Raw genomic sequence first — 14,031 nt, forward strand, 5'->3', positions numbered from 1 at the left:
TGTTGCTTTCATTCCCATAGACAAGTAAAGAAGCCTTACTTTCCGTGTTAGGGGAGATCACCTGGGAAGTCTGGACTTCAAAACCGACCCAGCATTAATGAGGCATTCCTTCCCTTCCTTAGTGAGTGGTGTTAGAAGAAGCTTAGTGAAGAGTCAAGACATTCACCATCTCCCTTTAGTTACGAGGCCACTGTCACCATGCTGCCAGTGGGACAATGGGAAGAGCTGGACTTGAAGCCTGCCCAGCAATACAAGGATCCCCCTACCTTACATGCAAACAAGACTGAGTAGGGAGCCTGGACTTCTATTTCCACCTCAGAGTAATAAGTTGGTGCCTCACTTTCCACTTTCAAAGAGATATTACATAAAGCCAGCTAAAATAGAGGCTTACATAAAACCAGCCTCATGATCCAAAAGGTCCAGGGTTAAATAAAAAATTACTAGTCATACGATGAATGAGAAAGAGCTCAAAACAAATGAAAAAAGGCAATCATTAGACACCAACACTAAGATAGCAAACATGTTAGGATCTGACAAAGATTTGAAAGAAGCCATGAGTAAAAATGCCGTAATGGCAATTATGATGACGCCTGAAACAAATGAAAAAATACAAAGTCTTGGAAAAGAAACAAGAGATATAAAGAAGAACCAAATAGAAAATTTAGAACTGAAAGCTATAGCTGAAATGCAGATTTCAGTAGAGGGGCTCACCAGCAGAACAGAAGCCACAGAGGAAAGAACTAATGGATAGGAAGATAGAGCAATAGAAATTATCCAACCTGAACAACAGAGTGAAAATAGACTGGACAAACTGAAAAGTACCTCATATTTGTGGAATTATGATAAAAGATCTAATTTGTGGCATTGGATTGCTGGAAAGCAAAGAGAAAGGGTGTGCATGGGGGGGGGGGGGTTGAAAACGTATTCAAAGAAATAATGACTGAAACTCCTCACATTTTGCAAGAGACCTAAAACCACATATTCAAGAAACTTGATGAATCCCAAGTAGGATAAACCAAAGAAATTCTCACATAGATGCCGCATAATTAAACTCCTGAACACTAAAGAAAAATGTACACTCTCTATAGTGGAAAAACAACTTGAATGGTAGCAGATTTCTCATCAGAAACCATTGGGATCACAAGGAAGCAGCATGATATGTTTTAAGTGCTGAAGGAAATCAACTGTCATTACAGAATCCTACACCCAGGGAAAATATCCTTCAGGAATAAAGGACATTCAAAGGTGAAATAAAATTAAGAATTTGCCACCAGTGTACCTACCCTGAAAGAAGGGTTAAATGAAGTTCTCTGAACACAAAGGAAATGACAATAGGAGGGATCTTGGAATTTCAGTAAAGAAGAAAGAACATGGTTAGAAAACTCTGAGTAAATACAATAAGTTTAATTTCTCTTGAGTTTTCTAAATCATAACTGATGTTTAAAGCAAAAATGATAACACTGTTGTGATTCTAAGTGTATCTAGAGGGAAGATTGAAGACACGTATATTAAAAATGAGAGAGGGTAAAGGAAAATGAGACAGTAGGTAAAATGACACACCAGTAGACTATGATTAATTATATACATATAATGTGATAATTAAAGCAAGCGGTGAAAGACAAAACAGGCAGGGTGAATTAAAAACATGACACGCTATATGCTGTTTACAAAGAATTCATTTCAAAAACAATGATATAGTCAGGTTCAAAGTAAAAAGAAGGAAAAAATAAACGATGAGAACAATTTTAAAAAAGCATGAAAGGCTATGCTAATATTAAAGTAAACCTCAGAACAAAGACAATTGCCAGAGACAGAGATCAGGGATAAACATTATATGATGAGAATATTGTTGATTCACCCAGAAGATGTAGCAATCATAAGTGAGTATGCAGACAACAACAGAGTTGGAAAATACGTGACGCAAAACCGATAGATCTGAAAAGAGAAATAGACAAATCCACTGATTATAGTTGGAGAATTCATTATCATCACTCAACAATCGATAGAGGACAGAAAACCCAGTAAAAATATGGAGGAACTCAACAATAACATGAGACAACAGGAGCTAATTAATATTTATTGAACATTGTACCCAACAACAGCAGAATATACATCCTTTTCAAGTACTCATAGAACATATAGCAAAATAGGCCTTGGACCATAAAAAACAAACCTCAACACACTTAGGAGAATTGCAATACTACAAACGTGTTCTCCAACTACCAAAGAACCAGACTAGAAATCAGTAACAAAATAATGGGAACATCTCCAAATGCTTGAAAAGTGAACAGCAGATGTTTATGCAATCCATGGGCCAAAGAGGAAGTCTCAAAATAAATATAAAGAGTACATGGAACTGAATGAAAATGAAAACACATCAAAATTTGTAAGACACATCTAAATCAGAACCAACAGGGAAATTTATAGCCCAAATGCATACATTAGAAAAGAGGAGATGTCTCATATCAATAATCTAAACTCCCACCTCAAGAACCAAAAAGAAGGGAAATTAAAACCAAAGAAAGATGGTAAGAGCAGATCTCAGTGAAATTGAAACCAGAAATAAAACACTGAATGAAACAAAGATCTGGTTCTTTGAAAAGATCAATAAATTGACAAACCTTGAAAAAGTCTGTCAAAGAAAAAACAAAGACTTACCAACACCAAAATTGAAATAAGGGTTGTCACTATTAATACTGCAGACATCAAGAGGATAATAAGGGAATTTGACAACTTGGACAAAAAAACAAACAAAACAAAAATTACTACAACTCTCCTGATCCAAAATATATCATTTGAACAGCCTTATAAGTATGTATTTTAAAAACTGAATTCACTGTTTAAAAATTCCTAAAAAGGATATCTCCAAGCTCAAATGGTTTCTTCGAGAATTCTACAAAATATATAAAGATTTAACAAGCAATTCTATACAAACTCTGAAAAAATAGAAAAGAACACTTCCAATTCATTTTGTGAAACTGGTATTAACATGATGCCAAAATTTATAAATTGATAAAATATAAATCTCTATATATTAGAAAATCAAGTTAAAAGATAAATAAAAATTACAGGGGCATCTGGGTGGCTCAGTCAGTTAAGCATCTGACTTCGGCTCGGGTCATGATCTCACGGTTCGTGCTGACAGCTCAGAGCCTGGATCCTGCTTCACATTCTGTGTCTCCCTCACTCTCTGCCCCTCCCCCACTTACACTCTGTCTCTCTCTCAAAAATAAAATTAAAAACAACATTAAAAAAATTTACAAAATGTAAATAAAAATTACAAAAATATTTGGGGCAAAAAACAGTGTATAGAGAAACAAAGCTACGGCCCAATATCACTTATGAATATAGACACACAAAAATCTTTAATAAAATACTAGCATCTACAATTCAGCAACAAATAAGAATTATATACCACATCCAAGTGAGATTTATTCCAGGGATGTAAGACTGATTCAATATAAAAAAATGAATCCAGGTAATCTGTAATATTAATAGCTAAAGAAGAAATATCACATGATCATCTTAATGAAGAAAAGGCATTTGACATGATTCAATACTCATTCCTGATGAAAATTCTCATAAAAATAGGAATAAAGGCAACCTTCCTCAACTTGATAAAGAGCACCTACAAAAAACTTTAGCTAAAATTATCCTTACTGGTAGAAGGACCGAATGGTTTCCTTTTGAGCTTGAGAAAAGGCAGATGACAGCACTCCCCATTCTGATTCAATACAGTGCTGGAAATTGTCCCCAGGGCAACAAGGCAAGAAAAGGAAATAAAAGACATACAGGCAGAGAAATAAACTGCATGATTGTATACCTAGAAATTTTTTTTTAAACCTTTATTTATTGGGGCGCCTGGGTGGCGCAGTCGGTTAAGCGTCCGACTTCAGCCAGGTCACGATCTCGCGGTCCGTGAGTTCGAGCCCCGCGTCAGGCTCTGGGCTGATGGCTCAGAGCCTGGAGCCTGTTTCCAATTCTGTGTCTCCCTCTCTCTCTGCCCCTCCCCCGTTCATGCTCTGTCTCTCTCTATCCCAAAAATAAATAAACGTTGAAAAAAAAAAAAAAAAATTTTAAACCTTTATTTATTATTGAAAGACAGAGAGAGACAGAGCGTGAGCAGGGGAGGGGCAGAAAGAGAAGGAGACACAGAATCCAAAGCAGGCTCCAGGCTGAGCTGCCAGCACAGAGCCCAATGAGGGGCTGAAACTCACGAACTGCGAGATCATGACCTGAGCCGAAGTCGGACGCTTAACCCACTGAGCCACCCAGGCGCCCCTAGAAAGTGTTTTTTTAAAGAACAAGCTATTAACACACAGACCTTGAATAAATCTTCAGCATATATGCTGCATGAAAAAAGCTCATCCCCAAAGGTTACCTACCAAATAATTCCATTAATAAAACATTCTTTTTTTGAGAGAGAGAGAGAGATCACACACACACACGCGTAAGCGAGCAGAGAAGGAGCAAAGGGAGAGAGGAGGAGAGAGAGAATCTCAACAGGCTACACACCCAACCCAGGGAGGAGTCCCCTGCAGGGCTTGATCTCATGACTGTGAGGTCAGGACCAAAATCAAGAGTCAGAGGTTCAACAGGTGCCCCTAATAAAACATTCTTAAAATGATGAAATTGTAGAAACGAACAACAGATTAGTGATTGTCAGGGGTGGGAAGGGTATGAGTGGGACAGAGGAGCTACGGATGTAAAAGGGCAACCTGAGGGAGGTCTCTGGTGATGAAAATGTTCTGCATTTTGACTGTGTCAATGTCAACATCCTGTTTGTCGTATTGTTTTGCAAGATGTTACCATTGGTAAAAACTGGGTAGATGGTGCATAGTATTTCTCTACATTATTTCTTACAACTGAATGTGTATCTATAATTACTGCAAGGTTAAAAAGTTTATTTTTTTTTTAAAAGATAAAAATGGGGGCGCCTGGGTGGCGCAGTCGGTTAAGCGTCCGACTTCAGCCAGGTCACGATCTCGCGGTCCGGGAGTTCGAGCCCCGCGTCAGGCCCTGGGCTGATGGCTCAGAGCCTGGAGCCTGTTTCCGATTCTGTGTCTCCCTCTCTCTCTGCCCCTCCCCCGTTCATGCTCTGTCTCTCTCTGTCCTAAAAATAAATAAACGTTGGAAAAAAAAAAAATTAAAAAAAAAAAAAGATAAAAATGTAGTTACACAGCACACTACTGGCTAGAAGACCAAATTTTGCTAAGGATTATTTTTGTCCTAATTAATGAGCAGACTTTGTACAAGATAAATCACAATCAGCTAAAATTTAAATTATAAATTTATAAAATATAAAACCTCTTACATTAAAAAAATAGAAAATTAAAAGATAAACAGGGGTGCCTGTCTAGCTCACATGTGACTTTTGATCTGTCATGAGCTCAAGACCCGCGGTTGTGTATAGAGCTTACTTAAATAAATAAGTAAGTAAATAAATACATAAATAAATACATACATAAATAAATAAATAAATAAATAAATAAATAAATAAAAATTATAGGGGCACCTGGGTGGCTTAGTCAGTTAAGCATCCAACTTCACCTCAGGTCACGATCTCACTGTTCATGGGTTTGAGCCTCGCATCAGGCTTGCTGCTGTCACTGTGGAGCCTGCTTCGGATCCTCTGTCCCCCTCTCTCTGCCCCTCCCCTGCTTACACTCTCTCCCTCAAAAATAAAGAAACTTTTTTTTTAATTACAAAAGCCTTATTCAAATAAATAAATACTCTAAACTAGCAATAGAGAGAGGCACCAAAAAAAATGGACAGTTTACAAAAGGGGAAATATGCATGATCAGTAAATAATATTATACAATGTTTACAATCCTTAGTTATCAAAGAAACATGAAATAAAACAATATTACACATGCCTCAAGTGTCTAGCAGAGCACTGACCAAACTGTGAACCTTCCTACCCCACCTGGAATTCAATTTGCTAGATCATTTTTCCTCAGTAATCTAAATGAATTCATAACAATTCTCTCTGAATACATCCATTAGAATAATTTACAAGATACTGTACTTCCCTTGACTTCTTGGCCTAGAATATCCTAATTTGTCTTCTTGGCCTTCCTTAGAATAACATTAGGATGTTAGCTGGATATTTTTTAATTCCCAAGTCTCTCCCCCAGAGGGAGAACGATGGAGTCTAGGAAAAGGGCCTATAATCCAGATCTCAGAGGTGCAGGTGTTTATAAGAAATGATACCTCCATTAGGCACATCCCACACACCTCTCCCAGAACTGGGTGTGACACCCTCAGAAGCCTTGTTACTGTCGGTATGCTTAGCCACAGGCCAGTATGCACAATGATACATACGTTTTAGGTTTCCAAATTTTGAATGTACTTTATGGTTTTGTTTTTCTCCTAAGATATATCTCTCCATTTGTCTTAGTCAGTTTATGCTGCTGTAACAGAACACCATAGGCTTGATGGCTTTAAAGAACAAACATTTATTTCTCACAGTTCTGGAGGCTGGGAAGTGTAAGATCAAGGTGCTAGCCAATTTGGTGTCTGGTGAGAGCCTTCTTCCTGATCTACAGATGACCACCTTCGTGCTATATCCTTACATAGAGGAGAGAGAAATCATCTCTCGTCTCTTCTTATAAGGGCAGTAATTTGTTCATGTGAGCTCCACCCTTGTGATCTAATTACTTCCCAAAAGTCCCTTATTCCATCACATTGGGAAATAGTAATTCAACATGTGAATTTGAGGGAGACACAAAGATACTGTACGTAGCACTTTTAGATCAAGTTATGACCTGATTGCACAAAGTTTCTCCTCTTAGTCTATGAAAGACTTGAAAAAAGAGAAGGAATTAGACTTTTGGTCTGAGGTTGGGAAGTAAACAGCCTGACCCTAACACTTACAGGGTAAGAGAATAGATGGAGACACTTAAATACTGTGAGCTTTGAGGCATTCAAATTCAAGCCAAGCAATCCTGGCCCACAAGGCATGACTGATCTCCCCATCAGTGGCCAGTCTTCGGTTACGGTTCTTTGGGTTTAGAGGTAGGCACATAAGCTTTGCAAACTGCTCTTTGGAAGTAGGACATGGTAAAGAGCCTACACAGGTCCAGAAAGTGTCTGGACAAAGAATTCCGAGGTTCCAGTAACCAAAGCATAATCTAGAAGGGAAAGGTATGGTCTCTACATGAACAAGTCTTTTTTGGCCCCAAGAATGCCCCATCAGGAGGAGCTCAGCTAGAGAGCATAAGGGAGTTTTCAGAAGCCCAGAGCCCAGGGAAAGGATGCTTCTTGCCAGATCTAGGAGTAATTTTCCACACAAGTGGAAAATTTTATAATTCAGTCTGTTGACTAATAATTCAAAAATGAACAAGCAATTTGATTGGTTTCATTCCCAGCCACTCACCCAAAATGATCTTAATGAGTCATTGTCCATACTTCATCTTTATCTTCTCACAACTTAGGCATTATTGGGAAAAGTGAGATAGACCTGGAAGATTTGGTGAGTGTTCTTTTTCTTTCTTTTATATTTGCATGGGGTGGGGGTGGGGAAGGTACACAGATCAGAGGTTCAGAGGTGGAATATGTCTCTGCTTATGTTCTCTGTTGCAATATGATGGAATGCAAACACATATCACTGCTAAGATGGTAACCAAGGTATTCCTCTTTTATTTATGCCCCATCTCTATCCTAAAAGTATGAGACAGAATTATTATTCATTACAATTCACTGTGAATTGTAAGCTTTTGTCATCATACAATGTGCTTTCACATATGGCATTTTATTTCATTCCAATATAATAGATTGCATTTGAGAATAACTCTTTTGGTTCAGTAATAATAAACAACTTCACATATTCATTGGATAAATATATGCTAAATGCTTTTTATGCATCAGGTACTATGTAACATGTTGGAACTATAATAGTGAATGTTTGTGTTCTCACTAAATTTATAATCTAGTGGGGAAAACAGACAAAAAGAAGGAAAAAATAATTATCAAATTTTAATAAGTAGCTTTTATGTGGATAAAACACAAGAGACTGAAATGCAGAATATACAGTGGCATGGGGGGAACTATTTCAGGTCTTTGTTTAAATAAAGATCCCTAAAATTTTTAGGGAAGCCTTTTCTGACCACTCTACCAAAAGTAGCAATCATTCTATTCATCTTCTCCCCTTTGTTTTCTCATACACACACACTCACACATACATTTGCTTACTTATTTTGTTTTTCTCTCTCTCTTCTCATATGTAAGTTCTGTGAGGACAGGAACTGTTAACCTTTTTACTGTGATCGTTGTTTTTCTTTCTCTTCTAGGACTAGAATAGTGCCTGATACAGAGTAGGTGCTCAGTAAATACTTATGGAATGGATGAGTGAATGAACGAATGAATGAATGAATGAATGAATGAATGAGCTAGTCAGGAAGACACTTTCCAAAAAGCAAATATATAAACTGAGACCTAACAATGGATCCAATCATGCAAGGGCTAGGTGGGGTGGGAGGAGACCTTTCCAGGTAGAGGAAACAGCAGCTGCAAAGACCCTGAGACAGGAAAGAGGTTAACATTTAAGGAACAGAAGGAAGGCCCATGTGCTGGAAGCATGTGTTAGGAAGTGGCTGGAACCGAGTTTACAGGCCAAGGTAAACATTGGGTTTCACTGTAAACACGTGGGGAAGAGATATAAGCAAGGAAGCTTAAACATAACCACTGTTGCTCCTGTTTAAAGTATCTATTGGAGGATGACAAAAGTGTGACCAGAGAGACCAGTAATGAGACTAATAGATATTAGCCTGTATCTATTGTGCACTTACTCTTATCAGGCACTGGTCCAAGTGCTTTATGTATCATTTTATTTAAGTAAAATTTTAGCTTGATTGATTGATAGATTCTCTCAATATTTTTCAAATTATTTTTCTCAAGCTTTATTTTTCCATATTATAATCTACTTCAGTATAATATCAGATACAGCAAGAAAAAAAAAGTCGTTATTTTAAGGTTACTATGTTAGCATTTAATGGAGCTCCAAAGAGAACACCACAATTTTCATGTATTTTCCTTCTGAAAATTTTGAGAAATGTTCTCATAGATATTTAAGAAATACAACTGATTCTTAAGCATTTGAAAATGGTGTTTGGAGGAGAATAGTAATCCAGCAATGTGTGGGATCATCTAGGTTAGGGGATATTCTAAAGTGGGAATTTAGCTGGGAAATGGATAGGTAATCCAGATATTAGGCAACAAAGCCTGTACTAAATTGACTCCAGTGAGAAATAGGCAAAGAAGATAAATACAAGAAAAACCACAAGAAAATAAAATGGAAACAATTTGATTGAATAGGGGGAAAGCAGGAAAGGGAAGAATTAAAGATGTCTTCAAGGTTCTGAGAAAGAGGGATGTGTGCACTGTACGTACGTAGCACTGTTGATACCCTGCCCAGATCCCCTTCATGGACCCACTGCATCTATCCCCCAACTGCTGTAGATATTGTGGATTAGGACTCACAGTTACGCTCTTGCCTGGACATGTGCCCTCAAGAATCGTCCTCAGCCGACTGGAGCTGCCCTTCCCCCAGCTGCCAGGGGGGTTATGTCCCCCCTCTCCAAGGACTGATGTGGGATATGCCCGCAAGGGGAGACAACTTAAGAAGCTATTCATTCCCCTTAAGCCATTCCCTCTAAGATCAGGCTGAGGCTGGTTTTCAGCTGAAACCACGTCTTTGCTTAGCTTCTGTCCTTGCCTCATCTGTTTCCCTCACTTCGTTACACGTTTCTCCCGAGAGCACTTCCTCAAGAAGTCACTTACTCCAGAATCCCTGTCTTAAGCTCTGCTTCTATGGATACTGACCCCAAGATAGAAGAGTACGGAAGAACTGGAGGAACGGACAGAAAAAGGGAACTTAAGAGAAGGGTGTTCATTTGGATTTGTTTGATAAATACTATCAATCCTTACCAACATAGTCTTAGTTCTCTTGGATGCACCTTTCACACATGCTCACAGCTAGTGGAGATAACTGTGAGATACTGAAGAAGTAAGGCATCTTACAAGTACATCTGATCAAAAATTGACTTTATGATATCACTTCTTTGACTAGAGATCCAAATGCCCATTGGATGAGTCCTAAGTGCCTTTTATTGAGTGACCCAAATTTTGAAATCTAAGTACTTTTCAGATAGAGAATGGAGAACCCATGAACACCTAGGGATCAGCAAAACATCCCCAACAATTTTTCAAGCATTTTATTTTTGGCAAAACTCAATTTAACTCATTTTGCAAGCACTCTTCCCTCCAGTTTTTAAACCCATGGGTATTTCAAAGGAAATTTAATCCATATGTTTCTGATTCATTTACATTTTAAGTCATAAAAATGTTATTTTTATAAGAGCTGTTTGATATCCAAGAAACTTTCTGAGCCTTTTAAAAAATCTCTTTAAAGTCTTGTTGGTCGGAGCCAGGGAGCAGACATGATGTGTGATGCACCACCCGAAAATGTGATCCAGACAGACTCAACCATAGACTGACCTCAGAACAATGCTTGCCACATCCAGCCAAAAAAATAATGGCAACGAGATGATCAAGAAAGTTGGTCTGGACACCAGAGAGTCCTTGAGAAACACAAGAGAAGCCGATGGAAAATGACAGCAAAGATTAAAGTAGGATTCATTAGCGTGTCACTGATGTGTTTGGGCATATAAGGACCAGACTTGCATGCATTACAACAAGCTATTGTTCCTGGCAGCTTTCAGGAAGATCTGCAGACTTCTAGAGGACAAAGTCTCCTATCACCACCCAAATATTTGATGTGAAGAAAAGCGTGCCTTTCTCAGTATCGTATATTATAGTAAAACATCAAAATAACATTCAAAGGACTTTTAATTAATTTATTGCATATGTGTACAGAGTACTAGGCAGTGATTAAAAGGATGATGTAAATATGTGTTTAATGATACAGAAAGATGTGACACATTGCTAATTGAGAATTATGGTGAGAAAACTGTCCATGATATTGGGACCACATTTTTGGTTAAGAAAAACCAAATATAAAAAACATGTTTTTATATATGCATATCAAAATACTAAAAAGTAATTGTGGTTAGGATAATTGACAGGGCTGGATGCCTTTCTTTGCTCAGCTACGTTCTTGCTTTTAACTTTTCCACAATATGCATTGTGTAAGTTAACAACAACAACAATAACAACCACCACCACAACAACAAACTACTTTTGTCTGCACTTTACAAATTGCGCAGAATAGTATTCCTATAATGTTGTGGGAGAGTGATGCTCTTCTCTTTCTCCTCATTTCTTCTGCTCAGGAACAATAGCGCATGGGGTCCAAGCCGGAGGGGGTGCTACATCAAGCACTAGATGATCAAATCGTCTGAGATTGCTGGAATGCAGTTGTTCATCTGGAATGGCTGAATCTATGGTGACCATGCTTTCTGAACCCCAAATTGGTCACACGATCTAATGTGCGGGGGGCATACGACAGGATAGATTATTTTAAATCAGAACCGCTCTCAAAATTGTAGGACATATGGTCGTTCTGGCTACAAGGCACGTTGCTTCAGAAAGGAAGAAAAATTCGAAGAGGCAATCTATGGAGCGCTCTGAAGGAAAAAATAATGGCTGGTAATTTATAAAACTGCGGTTGTTCATACCGAACATCCCCTGAACAAGGAGAACTCTTTTGATTCCCCCTCATGTAGACGTAGACAGCATTTGAAATCCAAAGGACTATTACTTTCACATCTGTTGGCATCTATCTAGTTGCTGTCTGAAGTACTCCCTGCACAAAATGTGCACAACTGCCGATATTAATTATCTCATAAATTCTCTCGAAACCTGTAAAATCAATGCTCTCCCCTGGAGAGCCACTCTCCCTAATGTCATTAGCACCCCATTTCCTCTCCCCTTGGCTACCATCCCCACCAACCTCAGGACTGGTTCTGAGTCACAGGCCATTTTACTTTCGGTTCAGCTGGGCTCCTAACACCCTCTTTGATCATCAAGACAGGGCAAAGGAAAGCAGAAACATCATTTTCTGAGGCCCTATTAGTAGAGAAAAGTTAGATAAATGATCCTTAATGCTTTCATTACAAAAAAAGAAAGTGATTCTAATTCTAATCAAATGGAATAGGGTAAGGGGAGAATTCAATTAATTATCATGTAAAATTAAGTTATTTCAAAACCCTGGAAAGACTTTCTGTTTTAACATTCTGTGATGATTTTATTTAAATATATCGTACTCTCACCTTCTGAAATGACTGAATTAATTTTAAGTAGGCATTAACTTTGAAGCCAAAAATGATGAAATGTTTAGCCAACTGTCCTGTCATGGTTAATCATGCCCTCCTACCAAACACTTTCTGTTCAACTCACAAGAATATAAACTCTCAGTTCCAGGTACTAGGGGACAATTCTCAGATGCTGGCAAATCTCTCTTCCAATAAACAGCTTTTTTTTTAAAAAAGTTTGCCAGGACCCTAACTGATGGATAAATGTCATGTAGGGGCAAGGTCCTCTCCAGATGAGACCCACATAAATGAACTTCAAAAGTCCTTCATCCCATAGCAAAGCAATGGGATGCTCTACTGATCCCTTGGTTTAAGAAAAGGTATATGTATGTATGTGTGTGTGTGTGTGAGAGAGAGAGAGAGAGAGAGAGAGAGAGAGAGACAGAGACAGAGACAGAGACAGAGAGAGGAGAGAGAGAAGAGAGAGAAATTGATTTGGTCTTTGATATGTTCATCCCCAGTGTTCTGGTGTCATTGTTCCATGGGTTTTGGATAAAAATATCACCAAAGAAGGGGAACCCAACATTAGACTTCATATGAAATATTACTAGAGAGCATAGGTACCTAATGAAAAATTATCTAATATTAACCACTCGTTCATTCACTCACTCGTTAATTCATTCAATAACTAACTTGAGGGGCGCCTGGGTGGCGCAGTCGGTTGAGCGTCCGACTTCAGCCAGGTCACGATCTCGCGGTCTGTGAGTTCGAGCCCCACGTCAGGCTCTGGGCTGATGGCTCAGAGCCTGGAGCCTGTTTCTGATTCTGTGTCTCCCTGTCTCTCTGCCCCTCCCCCGTTCATGCTCTGTCTCTCTCTGTCCCAAAAAAAAAAAAAACCAAATAAACGTTGAAAAAAAAAATAACTAACTTGAGAACCCACTAAATGGCAGCCATTAGGTATTGAGAATGCAGAGATAAGTGAGGCAGAATCCCTGCATTCGAAGAATTAATACTCCAGCTGCTGGACAAATCAACCAATTAAAAAATGCAGAGTGACATATGTGGAACTTGAGAAACGTAACAGAAGACCATGGGGGAAGGGAAGGGAGACAAACTAGTTACAAACAGAGAGGGAGGGAGGCAAACCATAAGAGACTCTTAAATACAGAGAACAAACTGAGGGTTGATGGGGGCGGGGCGAAGGACAGGGGAAAACAGGTGAGGGGCATTGAGGAGGGCACTTGCTGCGATGAGCACTCGGTGTTGTATGTAAACGATGAACCATGGGAATCTACCCCCAAAACCAAGAGCACACTATATACACTGTATGTTAGGCAACTTAACAATAAATTATATTAAATAAATAAATACATAAATAAATACATAAAAATAAATTAAAAAGTGCAGAGTGAGCTGTACAAGACAATGAAAATTGTATATGGTACTAAGAGAAGAAAGGTAATATTCTCAGAAAAGTTGGCATGTGAGATACATTTTAGAGAATAATTAGGAGTCACTCAAACCAAGAGTAGGGGGAAAATGGAAAATCTGTGTGAATGCAGGAAAAAAAAATGGAGGGATGAATTTTTGGTACATCTTGGTCAATGACTTATCACATCCCTACCAATTAAGGCTGGTAGGCTAGATCCCTCTTTCCCCAAAAAAACATAAGAGCTAAGCTATGGTAAAGACAACGTTTGAAAACAATCAATTGGAAAAATACATTTGGGGGTCACGTGGGTGGCTCAGTTGGATGAGCATCCAGCTCTCGATTTCAGCTCAGGTCATGATCCCAGTGTCATGAGATCCAGTCCCACAT

The 14,031-nt window shown here is 38.6% G+C and overlaps 2 long non-coding RNA genes across 3 annotated transcripts in view; both read right to left on the reverse strand.

Annotated features, from left to right (window-relative positions):
- LOC147581539 (uncharacterized) overlaps positions 1–12,795 on the reverse strand; it is a 32,737-nt gene extending 19,942 nt beyond the window's left edge. The window contains exon 1 of the long non-coding RNA XR_015250014.1: positions 11,912–12,795. This is a non-coding gene — a long non-coding RNA (uncharacterized LOC147581539). The remainder of the gene's footprint in view (positions 1–11,911) is intronic.
- The window catches only part of LOC147581538 (uncharacterized), a 229,043-nt gene that overhangs the window by 75,126 nt on the left and 139,886 nt on the right, over positions 1–14,031 (reverse strand). The window lies entirely within an intron of this gene.

This window comes from Puma concolor, chromosome B1, assembly GCF_028749965.1.
Source record: "Puma concolor isolate L17-30 chromosome B1, mPumCon1.1.hap2, whole genome shotgun sequence".
Lineage (NCBI taxonomy): Eukaryota > Metazoa > Chordata > Mammalia > Carnivora > Felidae > Puma > Puma concolor.